This window comes from Pholis gunnellus (assembly GCF_910591455.1).
Source record: "Pholis gunnellus genome assembly, chromosome: 13".
NCBI lineage: Eukaryota > Metazoa > Chordata > Actinopteri > Perciformes > Pholidae > Pholis > Pholis gunnellus.
The window spans coordinates 1423375-1436487 of record NC_136540.1 but is presented as its reverse complement, the minus strand read 5'-3'; positions in this window follow the sequence as shown (position 1 = coordinate 1436487).

Genomic DNA, 13113 nt, shown 5'->3' with positions numbered 1-13113 from the left:
GACTTCTGATTTTCCAAAACAACGTTGCCACTTTTTGTTGTATGGATGCACAGCAGCAGCATTGTTAGGAAAATTACTAATTAAACACGGTGGCAAAAGTATTTTAGGTACATCTGAAAAAAAAATTACAGTTTACATGTATGTGTGCATGAAATAATAAAAGCCTTAAAGCTGCATTCTCTCTAGTGTCCACCAGGGGGCGACTCCTCTGGTTGTATAGAAGTCTATGAGAAAATGACTCTACTTCTCTCTTGATTTATTACCTCAGTAAACACTTCGTCTTACAACTTTAACCCTTTCACAGTATGTTTTCAGTTCATGAAAGAACAATTTTAGTCCAAACGATTTTAAACTTCTGGTTGCAAAAAAAAACAAGATGGCGACGGCCAAAATGCCAAACTCGAGGCTTCGAAACGTTAGTCTACAAACCAATTAGTGACGTCACGGTGACTACATCCACTTCTTTTATACAGTCTGTGGTTAAAATGTTTTCAAATTCCACATTATATTTCAAGTTAGAAAACCAATATTTGGTGGGAAAATTGTGATTTTCAATCATAACGTTTTACGCATCTTGGCATGACCAGTCAATACCTGATCAATACCATATGAAGCTATATAAGGTGTGCCGGAGGAGGTATTTAAATTATGTGAACAACTGCTGTTCCAAAATTAATCTAAAAATACATGCTGATCGTTTTACCAGGCTCTGATTTCTAAACGTATCAAGTCCTCAGAGCTGCTGGTGAGTTATAACCCGACAAAACGTCTACACTAGTTATGCAGCTTCACATTTGTCTGACCTGCATATCTTTGCAGCGCAGGTGGAAACCCTCACACGTAGACCGTAGTCTCAAATTGCTATTTGGTGGTCAAAAAGCAGAGATGGGTTCAGTTTAAATCCCTTCAATCAGTCTTGTCTGATTAGAGTCTTTTATGAGTAAACGGGACCTCAGAGCTCATGACTGGGATTGAGGGGGTCTTCCCCCGCAGTCTGGCTTTTACTGTAAAAGCAGCTCAGAATAGATAATCTATGCACTGAGAAGTGGTGGGACTAGAAAGCAGATACACCACACACACACACACACACACACACACACACACACACACACACCGTGAGATGCATCATTTATGTGAGGGAGGGGCTGGCTGCAGAGCTGACTGGAGGGTTTCCTTCCCTCCCGCGGGAAATGAGTCAGAGACAGCACCACCCGCCCGAGCGAATGGCGTCGAGGCACTGCTGCAGCTCACAGCCAATCAGAATCACTTCCTGTCTGCTCTCTCTCTCTCTAGCTCACTGACACACACACACACACACACACATGTGCGGAGCCACAGACACCATCAGACAGCGAGGCTGGTGGGTATAAATATCTGAGGCCGTGTGAACGTGGTTTTCTCAATCACCACTTTTTAGAAGCACTATTTTCTTCACTCCTACTTTGCTAAAGGGAAGCCGCTGCATCACGTGAACACTCGGGTGAAAGCAGGTTTCAGGAAGTCAGATGCATGACCTTTCAAAACCGACAAAACAAATGTATGCGAGACCAACATCAGAGCAGGACAAAAAAAACCCGTATTTTTATCTCTGGAGGTCTAATGAAGGTGTAAACGGGTTGTATAAACGATGATGTAAAGATTCAGGATTCTAAGGAGCCCCTGAACATTTTAACCAGACAACCAAAGTCTAATTTCTTTATATTAACATTTTATTTATTTAGTGTTAGTTTCTAACATGTGGAACATCTCCTTTCCTTTTTGCTTGGTCATTGTCGTCAGTCTCACGGCCCTTTTAAGTCTCGAGATTTAAAAAGGTCTTAGTCGACTATCAGTCATACTGATTTGTAGTCTAATAGACTTTTTCCCCCCAAAAACAATCACGCCAAAGCACCACTTTAGATATCGTGCTTGCCAGAAATCTGTTATAAGTCAAGTGGAAGAAAATAATGAATTCAGCATAAATAAAAATCGACGAAAGAAATTTAGGACCAAAACCACCAAATAGTTGACTAATAAACTCAGAGAGTTACATGCTCATTAAATGATCTTTGACTAAAACATTTACGTTTGTCAAATTTTTTTCATATTGTGATTATTTTTGCATCTTAAGAGCCTTTTTAATGTGCGGCGAGCTGCTGTAACATCCTGTTAACTTCGGCTCCCTGACTGGATTCAAGAGCGCAAACTCTTTCACGATCCACATGAAAGTATAAATTATATTTCAAAGCCCTCTCCACAAACAAAAAACAGTATTTCACCTATTATTTATTTATAATATAATTTATGCTCTTAAGTAACGCCACTTCCGTAGTTATTTTAACTCAAAACAAGATCTTCTCCTAAACTGAATTAGTTTTGTTGCCTAAACCTAACTAAGTTGTTTAGTGTGAAGACAAGTATTTTGAAAAGACCGTATTCATGTGCCGAGCGGTGGTTGACACGTGTTGCTGTAACTTTTTTTCGTACGATATCATATGAACCGTTGTAAGAGGATGTTTTTAAAAACTTACCAGGCAACAGTGTCTTCTATGTTAGCTAACGCACCTGAGGATCAAAGCTGCTGTAATAATTCAAAAGAATAGAGACTAAGACACACAGAGACACTTATATTGGACCGGGAGCACTTCTAATATCTGCTTTCAAGATATTTGAGCACTCCTTAAAGGACAATGTGAAAACCTTGAACACTGTTAGACGTGATAACTCATTAGGTGTGAGTGCTTTGCACAAGGGCACAAGGGCACAAGGGGACAGAACTCAGTTGTGTCTGCACTTGACACTTCAAGTCTGATTGGATAGCGATCGTATATATTTCGAGGTCATGGGAGCGGCTGTAAAACGGTGGATAAAGACGTTTTATTTCCTATAAACTCTTCTCAATAAAAGTCACCCTTTATTTTTCCTGCTTTATTTAGCTATTTTTCCTCCCTCGTTTTATTGAAGAATAGCCGTTTGTCGTTACGTTTCACCCAAAACAGAAATATGTTTCACTTCCTGCACAGAACTACAACTTGTCAGTGATCTGAGTCGGCACTTCTGAAGAGTCTTAAATTCAGTTATTAAATGCTGTTACGTCTTCAAGGAAGCACTGGTAAATAATGTTAAATGCTAAACTCTGCACATGCTGTCGTCATCTCCAGTCATCTGTAAAGCAGCACTGACACGTGTCACCGCATTTCTGGTACATGCAGCTATCGCTCATCACCCTGCACTGCTTTGATTCAAGTCAGGAGAACAACACCTTCAACTGCTCTACAGGGAATTCTCTGTCGCTGATTTCCCAAACTTCTACTTGGACTCGAATCCTCTTAATTCAACGAAACTCAAGTTTCTGTTCAGACAGAAACTATCACCTGTAACTGAAGAACCGCTGCATGACGGATCCCTCTGATGTGTGTGAAACCAGCAATGTGCTTTTAAAACCGCAGGACTCTCCGCTTCTCTTTATTTCTTCCTGCACCGATCTGATGGTTTCCTCTTTTTTGTTTGTTGTTGTTGTTGTTGTCGTCCCCTTTTTTGTTCAGCAGTTCCAGTTAACGTGTTGGGGGACTAGAGCTGCTCCAGTGTTGGGAAATGTTGAGCGTGATAGTAAATAACAGAAACCACTTGATGTTTCTGAGCTAAACACCGTTTTTTGGGGCCTTTCGTACGGCTGTTGAAGCAGTTACAACGTCATTACGATGACGTGTCCGCCCACTGAGCGCAGCGGGAGTCCGTCATAAAGTTACACTTAATTACTGTGAAGATAATCCGGCACAGCTTCAGGTGTTTGGAATGGACTGAGACACTTTCTTGAGAAGTAAAGTGAGAAATGTAAACTATGGTATTAGCTGTTATCAAACACGTTTTGACTATTTGATGATTTAAAGGAACCGTGTTATATTTTGCAAAATAGGCTTATTACATTTATTTTAAAGAGTTAAATGAGGCATGTAGTCTGACGGTTAAATATGGATCTACTGTTGTGACGGGCTTATCTTAGCTTAGCATAAAGACAGCTAGCCTGGCTCTGTCCACAGTTAAAAACGATACTACTCTAAAGATGTACTTGTTACTGTATTACTTTTTATTTATTACTGGACTGGTAATTCTGTTAGCTGTTAGCCAAACACACTGTCCAAGATAATAGCAGTGAGCCAACTGAACACTGGTGCTGTACGCAACTAATCGGCTGTAAAGCGTTGTGAAAAACATTTCATTCAAACTCAAAAACGAGCGGCGATGTACAGAATGCAGGCGATCTGCTCTGAGTCGTCGTATGACACATGTCATACAATCTTGCCAAAAATCTAAATTAAACTCACGAAGCTTTCTGCCCACGAAGCATCGGACGAGTTGCGGAGCAACACATCAACGTGTGTACTGATGACACGACACACTGAACTTAAATCAAACAACATACACAACACATTCAATAATCAGCTTCAGAGTTGTTCAGATTTGATTGATTTGCACAGAACAAGTGAATGTTTTTTCCGGTCTCACGCTTTATTTTCCACATTACAGTATCACTCATCCCCATATTGCATTGTTCCATATTACAGTGCAGCTGATGCATCTGAGCAATTCTGACAGTAAGATCGATGACAAAGCAGCAGCCAGCCATGCACACAGACACACAGACAAGATCATTTCCATGCCGGTGTCGTGGCAAACAGGCCACGAACAGCTGAGCCGTGTCATAAAGACAAACAAACAAACCTCCCTGCCATCAGACGGGGACCAACATCAACACGATCCACCATGTTTTCCTCCTCTGGTGCAGAAACAGTAATCTGACCTGTTCTGCAGCTTTCAAGTTACCGTGAACTTCATCTCACAAGTGATCTGTTTGAAAAACATCGACTGCCCGATAAGGAGATGCGTTTGATCTTTACGATGATCACTTCTGAGAGGCTTTGACATTTCGAGTCTAGATAATCATCATTTTTCTCAGATTAAATATAATTTGCCAGACAAGCGCAGCTCTGCAGAGACACATTGACCAAGTAAAGATTTCTCAGATACAAACAACTTGATTTTGATGAAATCTAAAGCAGGAAACATTTTGGCATCTTTGTTCTGCTCCCTGACACGAAGTGCTTTGTGGTGACCTGTCCCTTTAAGACAATCACTGCCACAGCATTGGTCCTAATTGTGATGGAACATAAATGCATTGAGTATGTTGTTACTGACCATACATATTTAAATGCTTTGTCTGCTTGTTGGCCTGCATGCTCGATCGATTTTGAAAACACAGCAAAGTCCAAATGTTCTATAAATATCTGTGTCATCACTGGGGAATACTATATCTAGCAGCTCAATGTGCTTTGCGTTCAGTGGCTGATGTGGTTTGGCTGCAGCGGTGACAGAGCCAAAGTGGATTAGTCTGTGTGTTACAGGAGGCAGAGGAGCTGAAACTGCACTAATGCAGACGGACTCCCTCCATAACCTCCTGACACCACTGTGCACCAATAGTGGATTTGTCTTAAATCACACACATCTGGATTGTTGAGTCTTTAACTCTTTTATATTACATTTGATGTTATTTGTTTGTGTGTCTTCTCAGAAGCAGTTTAAGTATCCTGTTGGTTTATGAAGTATACATCTTACACGTACGTGACTCTGAAATTTGGAACAAGAACAAAACTATTTCCTAGTTTTACGTGGGCGCAAAACACACATTTTCAAAGTGTATGGGGCAACATCAGGAAATAATCTGCTGACTCATAATTGAACACCCACCCCTGGCACCTGTTTGTGTGGGAACGAGATCTGATGTGGAGCCTGCGGGACTAAATGAATGAATGAAACAGCACAGACATGCAAGCGCTCGTCATCCTCCTGCCACGAAATAGCCCGGCAGCAGCAGGAGACTCGAAGCCTGCCAGACGTCTAACTGACGGACTGAGATGCAAACATCTAACGGCCCGTAGTCGTCTCTCTCTCTATTTGTTCTCCCCTTAATGGCATTTTCCTCCTTGACTGCCAATAAAGAAATGCTAAATTATTATATAAAAGATAAAACACAAGAACAGGACAGAGCAGGAAATGTTCAGAGTAGAATCAGGTTGTAACCAGTGAGCGTGTATAAGAAGAGGACGCAGTCGTCGTAACGTCACCCGGTGGTTTGTGGACTGATGTTATGAAGCCTCGAGTCGCCATCTTGGGATTAAATAGCAAAAATAGCAAAAACACCACAACAAGCACACAAAGCCTGTCAGATTCGCGAGGCTCCTCCAAGAAAGGTGGTCACGGTGACTCTGAGGTGGATTCTCAGTAAACTCATTAATAAGGGAGGAGGTGCGTTCAGGCCTCTAAAGGTCACATCCTGGATAAATGACAGATTTAATGTCTCCAGGTCTTCTTTCACCAACTTTATAATCAGAATGAAGTCGCTCACGTTGGATTTAAAAACTCAAAGAGTTTGCTTTTCGATGGAGGAAATATAAAAATGTACGTTAATATAACGAGGCAGGTTGAATTTGAATGACCGTCTTAGATAAACATTTGCTCAGCTGTCTCAACCTTCTCTCCAATGCAACCGATGACTCTGTTTGGTGTCCAACTCTCTGTCTCTGACACACACACACACACACACTCTCACACACACACTCACACTCTCACACACACACTCACACTCGCACACATTCAGGTCTTCAGGTCCATCCCTGTTGCCTTCTACAGAGTGTTGCTTCAGCTGCTGACAGAAGAACAGCAGGTCTGACCTTCATCAGCCTGTGAACTCAAAGACCCCTCTGCTGTTTTAATTTGTGAAATCACGACATAGAAATCAAGTTTATCGTCCCTCCAGCTGTTGCATTGATGGCCGCTTGACTTTGCAAATGAATGTGAGTGCTGACCAGGACAGAAAGCAGAGAACACAAGTTACATTGATTTTAAGATTCTATTACTTGTTTTTTAAAGTACTTCATGGTGTTGAGTCGGCATTTATGTCAGAACCATTTTCTACATTATTGTATCCACTTGTATTGTATCAATGCTGAATTATTTTATTGTATTGAAGTTGTATAATTGTATTCTAATCTATTGATGTAGTTTATATTTTAAGCTGTTTCACTACTATTAGAGTTATTACAGCTTTTAGTTCTATTTGATTACATTATTATCTCATGTGCATTCATCACACATCGTCATATTGTTGAATTGTTTTGGTCTTTTCTGTCGTCTGTGAAGCACTTTGAGCTGCACTGACCTGTTTAAAAAGGTGATGCACAAATAAAGTTTGATTGATTGCATTGAATTGATTCACAGGTCTTAATCAACGATGAAGTGTGTTTGATGTGGACACAATGTAACACTTTACAGGACAATTCCTCTAATTACAGATCCACAAAACACACATTTGCTGAAGGGAAGTTTGGGAAACCGACCTTTCACGTTATCTAGATTGTAACTATAAAGCAGAATTAAAACAATGCTGTGAACTTGTACTCACAATAGACTTGAAGGCAACAGAACTATCTGGCTGAAAGTTCAGACAAAGCGTAAAAGTTTTTGCAATTTAAAAAGTCAACTTTCTCAGCTGAACGATAACTTCAGCTGATCGACCACACATGTAAAGATCTAGTGTGTGCCTCAGTTGTCTCTTAGCATCTGTCGTTTAGTTTGTAACTGCTTTACTGTAGATGATTTCCTGGGATTTTATTTGGGATATTCAATCATCCGTCTTGTCATGTTGTGAAAAATACTGAGTTCAGAATCAGCCAACTTCTAAATCTAATCTAAAGTGAGTTGTGTCAAGACAGAAAGCGGTCGAATTTATCTTCACAAAACAGAATCAATATTTGATGAATGAAAATGTTTCAAACAAATCTGATCAATGTCTAATTTGGAGACATCAATAGACACTTGGCTGGAGAGCCTGACAGATGTGCGCAGTCACACTCTGCACTGAGGGAACTTAATACAAAGAGTACCATATCTATTACAAAACATTTAGAGCACATACTGTGCATGAACAGCTGGGTAAAGAAAAATAAACACTTGAACTCGTTGTACATGCAAGAGGACGTCTGAATGGACCTCATGCGTGAGCTTCATCCTCTAACGGTCCTGCTATAAGATGGATCAAGTCAAATCTTAACAGCTGGGCTTGAATTATAGCTTAAGGTGGATAACAGGAAGGAGCATGTATGTCGGTGACAATGTGTGAGTTTGAGGATCCTAAAGCTAATCGGGTCACACAAAAGGCTTAGTGTGCACTTGGAAATATTGAGGGTGTAAGATTTCTACCAAAGGATTTCATTTAACCGTGGCTCATAAAGAAAACTTCCACCTGGATCCGCTCACACAAAAAAAGCTAAATGTGCTTCTGAAGTGGCAGCATTTTGGGGAAAGGGAATTTGGCTGAGTTCATACACGTGACACAATCCCACAATTAGCTCCTCTAAAGTGCCTCTGAACAGTCGCTCCCCTGAGGACCAGTGAAAGGTTGGAGTCACTTTATTTAGAGTCCATTTAAACAAGTTAGTTATTTAGCCGATCGCTCGGCTCCCGGAGCGTTCCGCAAGGTGGACGGAATATCCAGCGTTCAGCAGCAAAAGTAAACTGCAGCCAATGAACCGCTGCAGACTCCTGAAGCTCCGCCCCCTCTCTGCTACGGAGTTGAATGTGTCGCAAATCAAACGAAGGCCCGTTTTAAAAGACACGGGGGAAATGTATTCATTTTTGGGGGAAATTAACTCGGTGCAATCTTGATGAGTTTGAATAAAAGATGTGACCGGATAATGTAAAGCTTGTTAATTCTTAAAACCTATTAAACATTATACATGTAATATTATGCCTCTTAAATCCAATTAATTCATTTTGATTTATTTATGTCCTTTTTTTCTCAATTTTTTAAAATATAATTATTATTCTAAATATATTTGTTTATATTTATTTACCTGGTTTACTAGATCATTTCTATGTTAATTTAATTTTTATATATATTATATATATGCTCTGAGGGAAGATCGTGGACAGAGGGAGGTAAGGAGGGTTTGTGTGTGTGTGTCTAGACGTAATGAGACAAAATGCAGATAAATATATTAAAAATTAAAATAATGAATGCGTCGCTTGTCCAAATTGCACCAAATTCCACACAGCAGTCCACGAGGTCCCCACCAAAACACCCACCGAGTATGAAGTAGATCAGATTAGCGGTTCTCGAGATATGCGAATAACACACAGACAGACAGAGTAAATCTTCTCTGCTGCATCATGCAGCTCCTCCTCTGAACTGTTTCTCTCAGGATGCTTCCACTTTAAAAAAGATGCAGCGTTCAGGCTATGCACGCATGATTTTGAAGCTTGGCTTGTGAATGGGCCAGCTATACTCGCCGTGACCTCTGAGGCTTAAAGGTGGAGGGGAAAAAACGCAGCCCTGCGTCCTTAAGTCCCGCCCCATCGGCCCATCTGAGGGCCGTCACCAATGATTAGAGTCCAGCGTGGGGAGATTACGGCCTATTAGCACACAGAGAGCGGATGACCAGCAGTAACCTCGCTCTATTTAAAGACATCCCACTCTGCATCGCTACGGTCAACGCCACTTGCATCAATGCATTTCATCTATTGCTTCTTCTTTTTTTACCGATTGTATGTTAAAAGACAGAAAAGAGAAGGAACGTGTTAGTGTGCAGGGTTCTAAGACTCCAGTATTTATTTTTTAATTAAGGAAAGATTATTTATGGTATGTGAACCTGAAAACTTAGATGTCGTTGTGTGTAAATGATTTGTCTGTGTCTTTGATGTTATTCCTCTACTCAGACCACCCTCCAGTCAACTTCCTCCTGCCCACTGTCGCTGAGGGATAATTGCACATCCTGTGTGCACAGCCAAATAAGTACTACAGTTGATATACGGCAGGAAGGACTGCTATCAAAATATGCAGCAAAAGGAAAAGGCAACCCAAAAAAAGCAAATCTAAACTGTTATTTCATTGCAGAGGGGTTAGAAGGCGTGATGTGTATGTGTGTGTCTGTGTGTGTGTGTCTGTGTGTGTGTCTGTGTGTGTGTCTGTGTGGTGTGTTGAAGGGGCCTCGGGCGGATATCACATCACCTGATCACCTTCTCATTGCAAGAGGAAGTCAGCGAGATGCGTTTTTTTGGCCTGGTTTGTGCCTGGCTGGCCTCCGTATCACACCACCCTCAGCTCGCCACACCCACCCGCCCCTCCCTCCCTCCCTCCCTCCCTCCCTCTCTCCCTTCTTCCCTCCCTCCACTCTCTCTCTCTTAGACACCCTCCCCCCACGCTCTTCTTCTCCTTCAAATAAAGAGATACTCTCACACACACACACACACACAGTGACACACACTATAAGCTGACAAACACTGTAAGCAAATAGACATTTTTGCTTAGGCGATATTTGCATGTTTTAAAACAAATTAAACACGCCGACACTAAATGAGGCCACTCCCAGTTTGATTTGACTGTCAAAGTGGGAGCGAAGGCAGCAGCAGGGGAAAACACATATTAATCTTAAGTCTTCTTATCTTTGTGATTAATACTGACTAATACTAATATTTCAGCCACTGTGTTCACCGCTGTGCATCCTCTCACGGGGGTTAAGTGATCACTGAAAGCCACAAGGCTAGCGGCTACGTTCTACAGCGTCCTGGTGAAAGAAGGTTCACGGTTTTCATCTGAATGGAGCAGGACGCAAACCGAACACTGTACATTATACTCGGAAAGCTGATCTATAAGAGAACGAGCACGTGACAGGCAGTCAGGCCCTGGTTCAGCACTTTAGTTGGAGCCATTACTGCCCAGCTCGCCCCAATGTGAGGGCGCGGATGCACTTTGAATGCTGAATCAGCAATAAGCCACTCAGAGAGAGAACTGGGTTGTGGATCGGAGAGCAACCAGACTGGCTGATATTATTGATTACACCAGGATTGAGACTTTAGAGCAGTATGTGATCTTAAAGATGAACTCAACCAGCTATTTGGTGTAAGTGCCTCAACCCTGGAAATGATGCCTCTAAAATGTGAACAAAATCTGTGTTAATGGCTGATTTTCTGGCGGTAGAAATGTGCTTTCCTACGCTGTGACAAAACTGTGTAGCTGAAGCATTGAGTTGTTCAGTTTAACTCATTTAAGGGCTGGCTAGTTAGCTAGCTAGCTTGCTAATTCTACCATGATACAGTTACAGAACATAAAGCACAGCATGAACTGCTGGGCTCGGTCTACATTACTTTATTTATTGGTTTATTTGGTAGGGACAGTGCACATTACTAAAACATTACTGTGCCAGAGTTAGCTATGAGGCCATTTTTCATCTGTTACATAAATTACTCTTCATGATGGTCGTTACCCTTTCACTTAGCTTATGCTAATCACCAGCACTAATTGCTAAGGCCAATCGCTAGCATGCTGACTATTGTTATGCTTATGGTTATGTAGGTGCTGTAGAGGGTCTGTTATTATAAACTCTTGTGAATTTGAGTTCACATGCAAAGCTAGGATATGTGAATGCTGAATTGGCGCTTGCTATATGCTAGCGATTGGCATTAGCGGTCTACAGGCTAATTAAAAGGCTAACGGCTACTCTGCACTAACATACTGCGGAGTAGGGAGACGTTTATAACACAATATTCAGGCTAGAATTAAAATATGTTGCACTAAATTGCCAAGATTTGGACCTGAATGCATCAACAACACCACTAAATACCCATATACTTTGGTTTTCAGCTAAAAGAAAGTAGTTTGAGGGTTTAAAATCATTACTTTATGATTGAAGTTAGATTAACTTGTAGCTACAGGAATACATACGACTATATTTGTCTCATAACTCCTAACACTCGGTGCAAGTGCACAATGACAGGCATTTATTACACAGCAGGCAAACTCAACATGTATTCTGTCAAATCATGCAGTCATGCAGTGCTTCTTTAATTTGCAGGTTTTCAACATTCTCTCAATCCCTCTGACTCCCTCCTTGTTCCCATCTCTAGAATGTACCATCCAAGTGGTTTGAATGAAAAAAGGCAACATGTAAAGTTACAAGTCATAATTCCTCTAATGGTCAGTCTGTTCTGTTAAGCAGAGGAGCTACCATCCTTAAATGTTAAAAAAAAACACCCTTTGGTTATTCGTGGGGCAAAGGGTGGGGCAACTCCACCACCCTTTAATCAAATATTGAGGAAGGAAAAAGAATAGGTTTACACGCTGTGTGGGGCTGCACTCAATGCTGATTAAAATGAATTATTCATATTTAGGAGCAGCAGGGTGTTGGGATGTGCTGACAGGTTAAAGGTGTCATGAATCTCCCCTTTTCAGCGTCACTGTAACGTGTATTATTTCAGCCCATGAGTCTGTTTTAGACAACTTTTGGGGGCTCTATTCTGATATTTAAAAAAACAACACCTGCAACATCTTTAACAGCTGATTTTAATATAAATGCACCAACCAAAATCCCAATTTATACTGGTTGTTTGTCACTAAGCAACAATGCAGTGCAGCTGCTGCTGAGGACTATACTCTTTGGCGGAGGAATACATAATTACACTTCCAGCCTCGTAGTCATCTACTGACATTATTTTATTTATTTTTTTAAATCCCCCACTAAGCATTTACACGGTTTCTTTCATGTCCCATTGCATAAAGGCAATAACCCTCTAACAACGCCTCTAATCTCGTCTGTAACATCAAACACAGCTCGATTTGGGATTATATCTTTTTCCTAAAATCTCCTCGCGCACATGGAAGACGACAAGAGGGCAACGGCCGTGTCTCTGAACCGTTTCGACGTCCCGTAAAACGGCTCTGTAAACCGGTGACTTTCTCGCCGGTAGGCCGCATTTCAGCACCACACGTCTCCTGGACAGCTCCGTCCAATCGGACGCGGCCGTGTGAGGCGCGTCATCCTTCCTCATCCTTCCTCATCCTCCCTCCCTCCATCACCGAGGCATGGCGGAGGACAAAAAATAAATAATCAAATGCTGAGTTTCACAACCGGCTTCCTGTGAGAGGGACACGTTTGGTGTTGGATAAACGTGCAGAGGATGGATATTTGTTGCAGCCTCGTTTAGACGCAAACACCGGGAAGGTTGTGAAACACAGACATTCGCTGATGGGGCTTTTTTCTTTTTTTTATAAATGACGTGTGTCCGGTTTCTACGCACAATGTC